We start from the raw sequence: 7,892 nt of genomic DNA, 5'->3' as shown, positions 1-7,892 counted from the left end.
GTCTTATGGTCAGAAAAATACGGTAATCTCCTGAGGTAAGACTCTATGACAAATTCTCTTTATAAAAATGTTAGTTTTATTTGCTAAAAACATTTGTTCCTTGCCACTTATAACCTCTACAACATGTAAGGTAGTAGTCACAAATGTTTATAGCAGCTGTTACAGTTTAAACTACTTATAAATTAACTTTATAAGTACAGGCCAAGCAGCACACGAGGACACAACATGGCTGCTGTGGGTGACATAAAACTGCACTGTAATCCCTGATTTGTTCACCATATTGTAATAATACTGAATTAATTCTAGAGTGTTCCCTAATACTCTGTATGTTCTGCTGTTTTATATATCCTGGGAATTGCATATAGAAATGTATTTAAAGATTTTGTGGTATAATATTATTATAGGGTGGACCAAAAAGAAAAAGGCGGTGGTAATTTTCCTATTGTCTTACATGCTTACAGCCAAATGCACATGAATATTGAGAATCCAAAGTGTCTCTTCTTCATGCCTTCAAGTCACCATAAAGGTCAGTGGTTGTCAATCTTTTCAGGCCTACACACCCCTAAATGCGCGGAAATTGTACCACGCATGTGCAGGGAGCCGTTTGTCAAGAAACTTCCCCCAGAGTGACGTTATAATGCCAGAACCCACCCACTCTCCCATCCCAGGCTCAGACCAGAGACACAACCCGCCCACCGCCCTGAGCCTACAATCCGAATGGGAGACATGGCCTATGGCTCTGGGCGGTGCGCCCCCCCCCCAGCCGGGTCTGTCTCCTGAGCCCCCTGGGAGGTGCACCGGCCAGAGCCGCCAGAACTCTAAGGACACTTAGAACAGTATTAATGGATACATGGAATATAGAAAGGTACACTAGAATAAAGCAAATACAGCATATAAGTTTGCATTAGGAGTCATGGGATAGTACTAATATCTATTATTATATTATTATCAATGAACACTATTTATATGGCATAACACATCATAATATTACGCAGCGCTGTACATTTAGGTGGACCTAAACTAAAATTTTTAGTAGACAACACTATTATTTAAAGTAAAAATACAAATATTCTTTTTTTTAAAGCTCGGAGTCTCCTGCGATACCTTAGTCACTAATCCCAAGAGGCTCTTGGCTGCCCCTTCTGTGCATGCCTGATCTCAGACATAGACAGAAGGGGAATTTCCGTACATGGAGGGAAAAGAGATGCCTATTTCATGCATGCGCCATGAGATCGGCACACTTTTTTTTCCCTTTGCAGCAGGCTACGTCACCGTGTCTCGTGCTTGTGAAGTGCAAGATTGGGTGACATACCCTGAAAAAGGAAGAAGAAGCTTTAACTAGGGGTTGCAAATGACAGACAGATACAGACAATGACACAGGATGAGGAGAGGACCCTGCCCAGAAGAGCTTACAATCTAAGATTTAAGGCATACATACAATAGGGTGGGGTTAAGGCACATATTCAGAATATAGCAAAGAATTAAGAGTGGAAGGGAGGAATATTTTCTTCTGCCTACATAATGCTCAAGATATTCTCCTCCCGTATTCATCATGTAATCTGCAAAGTTGACTGCCTAAAGCTCAGGAATTGCTGCTAATACAAAATGTTGAACAGTCATATTGTTACAGGATATTGTGATATGTCAGGAATTTATTCAAAGGTGGGCCCAAAGGTCCACCTTAAGTGATGAGGAAATGGTGTAGGGGGGCTGTGTGGGTGGGTTGGGTTGGAAAGTACACATCACAGGAACAGGGATAAAGATCAATATTTGCCAAGGCAGGCTTCCCAGGATGGGAATAGAATTGTCTTTTAAGGCTTATCCAGAGGATATTGACTTTCCCATTACTTTATAAAACAGTGTCTTGTAAAACTTACGCTGGGCAGTAATGACAAACATAGGTAAGAAGGAGTTGGTTCATCAAACTTTTGATAATGGCATCCGACAATTGATGTATTTGGTGAAACAATCTAATTAAAGAGAAAAAAATTAGAAACAAAGGTAAATTCATTAGGTACATTTGATATGGTAAATGGATTTAACAGTTTAAGGCAAACTTCTGTTGAAAATGGGCTCGCCCATATCTTAGCATGCTAATATAAACATGTAGGCAAAACTCCCAACAATCCATTTAAGTAAAAAAAATGTTATTGAGCTTTGAAAGATATTAGAAACCCAACCTAGGACATTTTTAATCCATTCCACACCAGGGGCTTGAAACAAAAACCTTCCACAGATTGCTGAAATCTTTTTAAAATGCTAATTACCTGGAAGGCTGATCTTTTGGTTTTCGAAGTTTCAGTCACACAGATGCCCATTAGCTGAACACATGATATAAATACTTATTCTGGGTCAGGGATTCAGAAGGTAATAAAGGCTGACGATCAGAACACCAACCAGGAAAGCTCTATTACCAACTGAGTAAAGTCAGTCAACATAATGTCTCATGAAAAAGGTTTGCTTTAATCATATAAATATTATTATATATCAATTTCATTCACAATAGGTCTACCTAGGGGATTGGTTTTATTTATGTGGGCTTTTGGGCAAATAGCATATTATTAATACAGGAATATTAGGTATTCCTCTAAATCAGGGGTCCTCAAACTATAGCCCGTGGGACGAATACGGCCCGCTGAGGTTGTCCATCCGGCCAGCCGGCTGCTGAGGCTGCTTCTCCTGCCTGAGCTCTGGCTGCCTGCCATCTGCACTCCAGGGAACCCGGTCACGTGACACCACTGTTGCCGGGGTAACGCTGGAGCTGTCGGGCGGAAGCCATCAGGCAGAGAAGGTAGGAGCAGAGACTCATTGCTGCCTTCATACATCGGTTGGTTCTCACTGCAGCACAAATGTACATGATCAATGTACATTTGTAAATAGTATAAACATACTATGCTCATTGATCATGTACACATGTGCTGCAGTGTGATCCAGCCGATGTATGAAGGCAGCAGTGAGTGACAGGTAGCAGACACTGACAAAGTTTTTCTAGCAGCCCTTTTTTAATTAATAAAAAGTGTGGGGTAGTGTTGGGTGTAGGGTAGGGTGTATAAAAAGAAGCAAATTAATGAATTGCTTGAGATTATTCATTTGCATGGAAAATGCAAGATAAATTTGCATTTTCAATACACACAGTGAAAATTCAAATTTATCTGTGCATTTTCCATGCAAAGGAATAATCTCAAGCAATTTTAAAGCCAAAGTAACTGCCACTTTTTTTTTTAACGATCGGCAAGGGTGCTGTGCATATAGTATTGTTCTTTCATGTTTTTTATACAATAAATATGTTTTGTGCAGTGTGCATAAGAATCTTCTCCTGTTTTTTTTCAAACTATAGTACGGCCCCCCGACAGTCTGAGGGACCGTGAACCGGCCCCCTGTTTAAAAAGTTTGAGGAGCCCTGCTCTAAATAATGAATATCAATATTTCTCTTCTTTTTCAATTATTATATCTTGTTTTTTTCTGTTTAGATATTAATATTTCCGTTTCTTCTTCAAATGTACTTGACACATCTTCTCAAAAAAGATTATTTATTATTACAATTTATGTTATTTAAATGTGTATTTTTTTAGTTCTGAATGTCGAAATGGAGTTAAACCTTGTATAGATGCCCCATGCATAGATCTCTGATAGGAGGATATAATAATGATGATAGTATGTAGTGAGATTATAAATATTCTACCTTTGTTTATTTATCTACAATGCAAAGTGCTTTGCCGTCTTTAAAAATTGTTCCTGTGCCCCTAAAATTTAGTGATGAGGTAGATTAGGTGTGGCCTGGTTAGGGTATAGATTGCTGGGTAAGCAGAGTCTAAGTAACAACCTGGTCTTCTCCAACAAGGTTGCAGTCCTTGGGCACACCGGAGTAGGCAGAACAATGCAAAATACCAAATCAGCGAGCAAGACTAGTCAGTGATGGGTGGAGTTAAGCCGCAACAGGCAAGGTTAGAAAAAATGCCAGGGGTCTAATACCTGAAAGCAACAAACAGACACAGGTGACACAGGGTCACAGAAGGCACATGGTAACACAGGAGACACAGGAAGAGACTGGAGGCACAGGTTACACAGGGTCACTGAAGGCATAGAGAAACACAGGAAGACACTGGATACTCAGAAATAGCAAGAAAGCAACAGCACAAGGGAACAGCAGACTGGACAACAAGGAGTTAGAATAGGAGTAAGCAGAGAAACAGTCAATCAGGTAGCAGCTAAACAGGAAATAGTTTAGCAGAGCAAGGGGGCTTGGCAACAGTCTGGAGGCATGATGCATGAACACTGAGCGCTGTGTTTGAGTCAGCTATAGTCATAAGGCTATCTCCCTATTCTACGGTGGGAGGGGCGATGCTGATTAAATTTAGTAGAGCAAGCACACCCAAGATCAGAACTATTTGCGTGTGAAGGAGTGAGGAGCAGGCACTAATGTGGGTACACCTTTTTTTTAATAAATACACTGTTGGAAACACAAATTCATTGGACACTATTACTTTTTACATTTTTCTCTTTTAGTCAATCAAGATATGATATGATATCTTCTCAGCCCAACGTTTCTCAGTTAAGATCTACACCAAAAATTCTAAATTTATAGGCCAACAAAAGGAGTCCAGCAATCCCTCATGAATAGACAAAAACCAATAGAGTTAGAACAGTTTGTAATGAAAACAAATATGGAAGCCAGCAATTAAAAGTAATGAATTTATTCTCGTCAAGTAGTACTGCAAATGAAAGCCTTGACAATTGGTTTAGGCATTTGCCCATATCAAGAGTTAATACGTTTATTTAAAGCACATGCCTGTGCTCTATTTGTGGTTGCTGCTTTGTCTTCGGCAGCTCAAAGTGACAAAAACTTTTGTATGTTACCAACCTATGTTACATTATTGTTTTTGTTAATATGAATATGATTGGTTTTTGGATTTTAGGAAACTTATTTTAAGAAAAAAGGGGAGGGAGGACAGAACAGAGGCAGCATGCCAATTACTCTGTGAAGCCTCATGCCATCTGCATGACTCATGACTTGTCAATGGTGTCACTGATATCCTGGCTGTCTTGCAGATTTTACCTCATTTGGTGTGTCCCACACAGCTTGTCATCTCAAATTACTTTAGGTACCATTTCTTCTCATTCATTTCTAGTCAGTAGTCAGATTGCCAGGTAAGTGCTTACGGTATGCTATGAACAGAGTCCTAGATTAGGGAATCCACAAAGGCAAAGCCTGCTCCAAGGTCATATGAGAGAAAGTGCAACTTGATGGGCACGCTGATGCAAAAATAAAAAAGATTTGACAGTCTTTATGGCCATTGTATAAACATGCACTATTTTAAAGAGCATTACAATTCACTTTGCACTGTACCAGCAAAGCAGCATGCCTTAACTTTTCTTGTCACTAGAACAAAAAAAAAAAAGAATAATGGGAACTTCCAATAGGAACACCTATCCCAATGACAGCTGTCTGAAGAGATATTATTTTCTAGAGAAATTCCCTTTTACTTCCTACAAGAAGTAAAGAGACATCCAAAATGAGCACACATACCGGTATTAAAAAAGGTCTACAACAGGGTTTTCATTTATTCTTTATGTGAAAATGGAAAATGGGAAAAAATGGCTTGTTCCAATTTCCATGACTGTGTTAAATGTTTGGTCTGGAAGTCTATCTAAGCAGCCTTGTTTATGTGCACCTTGTATACCTAAAGACCAGGGACAGTTTTTTGGTGGTTACAGAGAAACAACACTTGCCAGCCTGGCAATCTACCACCACATACCCTTTGGAACAAAAAAAAGATTTCATAATGTGGATAACAGGAATATAGTACCAGTTCACAATCTTCCGTGTGAAAAAGCTGTATGCGGCTTTCCTCCCTAGTGTTATCACACAGTAAATAAGTAATTGTTGTGCTGAGATGATATTCATCAATAATGGTACTCCTAATGAATCAATGCAATTATCATGTATTGCATTCATTCATCATATATTAGTACATGTAAATAAATTAATTAAGAAGAAATTATGTTTTTACCAATTGCGGCTGGATCCTATCTACCTGTACAGTTGCTTGGATTCAGGCCCAGTACAAAAACACATGTTGTCCCCTTGTGAAGCAGTCCTGAAAAGAGCTAATACATTCCTGAATACATGAATATACACTCATGTAAAAATGTTTTTTTCCACCTATGATACTGGGTAAAAACTATGTTTAGAGCGAAATTAGACTATATTAGGCTTTTTTTTAACTTTGACAGAATAAGGTCTTATGGAACCTAGTTTTATTATAATTTAGAAGAGAACTGTAAATATATTTTTTACTTTGTAGATCCCCTTTCAATAAATTGACATTACATACATTTTGATGATTTACTACTATTTGTGATTCAAAAGAGTCTTGGTTATATTTTTGGTTGTACATATAATTTTTTTGTTATGCTTGAGTATGCACATATATTTGTAAAAAAAACATAGTTTTTATCTAGTGCCTCCTGATGAAACAGCCTTAGTTGTGAAACCAAGGGGAAAAACCAAGGAGAAAATTACCCAATGACTGTAAAACCTCTAATATTATTGTTATTAGTATACAGGATTTATATAGCACCAACCAACCACTAATATTTCACAGCGCTGTACATTAAATAGGGGTTGCAAATGACAGACAGATACAGACAGTGACACAGAAGAGAAGAGGACCCTGCCCCGAAGAGTTTACAATCTAGGAGGTTGGGGAGTAACATACAATAGGAGGGGAGATATGTGGTGGTGGAAGTAGATCTCTTTTAAATGAACAGAAAGTAGGAGATTTTTATAGACAAGGCACTCAAGAAGTTTGGAAACATATGGGAGAAGGGAGATAGGATGGTAGAAGGTAGAGAGGGGTCTATGGAGGTTTTTCAGGATAGGGAGAATAATGGCATGTTTGAGAGTGGGCAGATACCAATAGAAAAGGGGGAGGTTGAATAGTTCGGTTAGGGCAGGGGCCAGGGTGGAGGAATGGGCACAGAGTAGATCAGGAGGAATTGGGTCAAGAAGACAGGTAATAGATGGAGATGATGAGAGAAGAGGTTAGTGATGATTTACAGGTGATAGGGGTTGATATAGTTGTAGTAGCATGGTGAGCAGAGACATCATGTCTGTTTTTGTCAATTTTGTACAATTTGCTTAAAAAGGTCTTTTACGTAACTTATTCTTTCGATATGTTGAAATAGGATGAATTTTTGAATAGGATTTATTGTAAATTACAACAAATTGTGTTATATGTATTATTAATTAACTTTTGTTTTTATTACATCTTTATAGACTACTTTATCTTTAGGAGGTCACATTTCCGGTTTAGCAGTCGAAGGCCGCTATCAAAGCACCCTGGGCTTCCATAACACCTCAGCAGTGCCAAAGGCTGATCAACTCCATGCCATGCTACATCGATGCAGTAATTAATGCAAAGAGAGCCCCAACAGTATTGAGTGCGTACATAGATAAACTTTTCAGTAGGCCAACATTTGTGTAATAAAGATTGTTTTTTAATCAGTCTTCTGTAATATTCTAATTTTCTGAAATACTGAATTTTGGGTTTTCATACTCTGTAGGTCATAATCAGCAAAATGAAAAATAAACAGAACTATATCACTCTGTGTGCAATGTGATGAGTTTCACATTTTAAATTGAATACTAAAATAAATTAACTTTTCAATGATATTCTAATATATCGAGACGCACCTGCATTTTATCTGCAATTATTGGGGTTCTATTGCGTGACATTCTAATGTTAATTAACCCAGGATTTCTATATAAGCATATTTTGTCTCATATATCTTTAAAAAAGCATTTGGGAAATGGTCCTGTGGTTCCCCTAGACTCCGCCCAGCTATTTTGGTGGCTCGTTTTTTTGGATTTTGCAATCATACCTAAATCA

The 7,892-nt window shown here is 38.3% G+C and overlaps 1 long non-coding RNA gene across 1 annotated transcript in view; it reads left to right on the top strand.

Annotated features, from left to right (window-relative positions):
- The window catches only part of LOC140328056 (uncharacterized), a 9,903-nt gene extending 2,292 nt beyond the window's left edge, over positions 1–7,611 (top strand). The window contains exons 2-3 of the long non-coding RNA XR_011920221.1: positions 405–526; positions 7,280–7,611. This is a non-coding gene — a long non-coding RNA (uncharacterized lncRNA). The remainder of the gene's footprint in view (positions 1–404; positions 527–7,279) is intronic.
- Positions 7,612–7,892: the final 281 nt, after the last annotated feature.

This window comes from Pyxicephalus adspersus, chromosome 4, assembly GCF_032062135.1.
Source record: "Pyxicephalus adspersus chromosome 4, UCB_Pads_2.0, whole genome shotgun sequence".
Lineage (NCBI taxonomy): Eukaryota > Metazoa > Chordata > Amphibia > Anura > Pyxicephalidae > Pyxicephalus > Pyxicephalus adspersus.
This window is presented reverse-complemented; position numbering and strand designations above follow the sequence as displayed.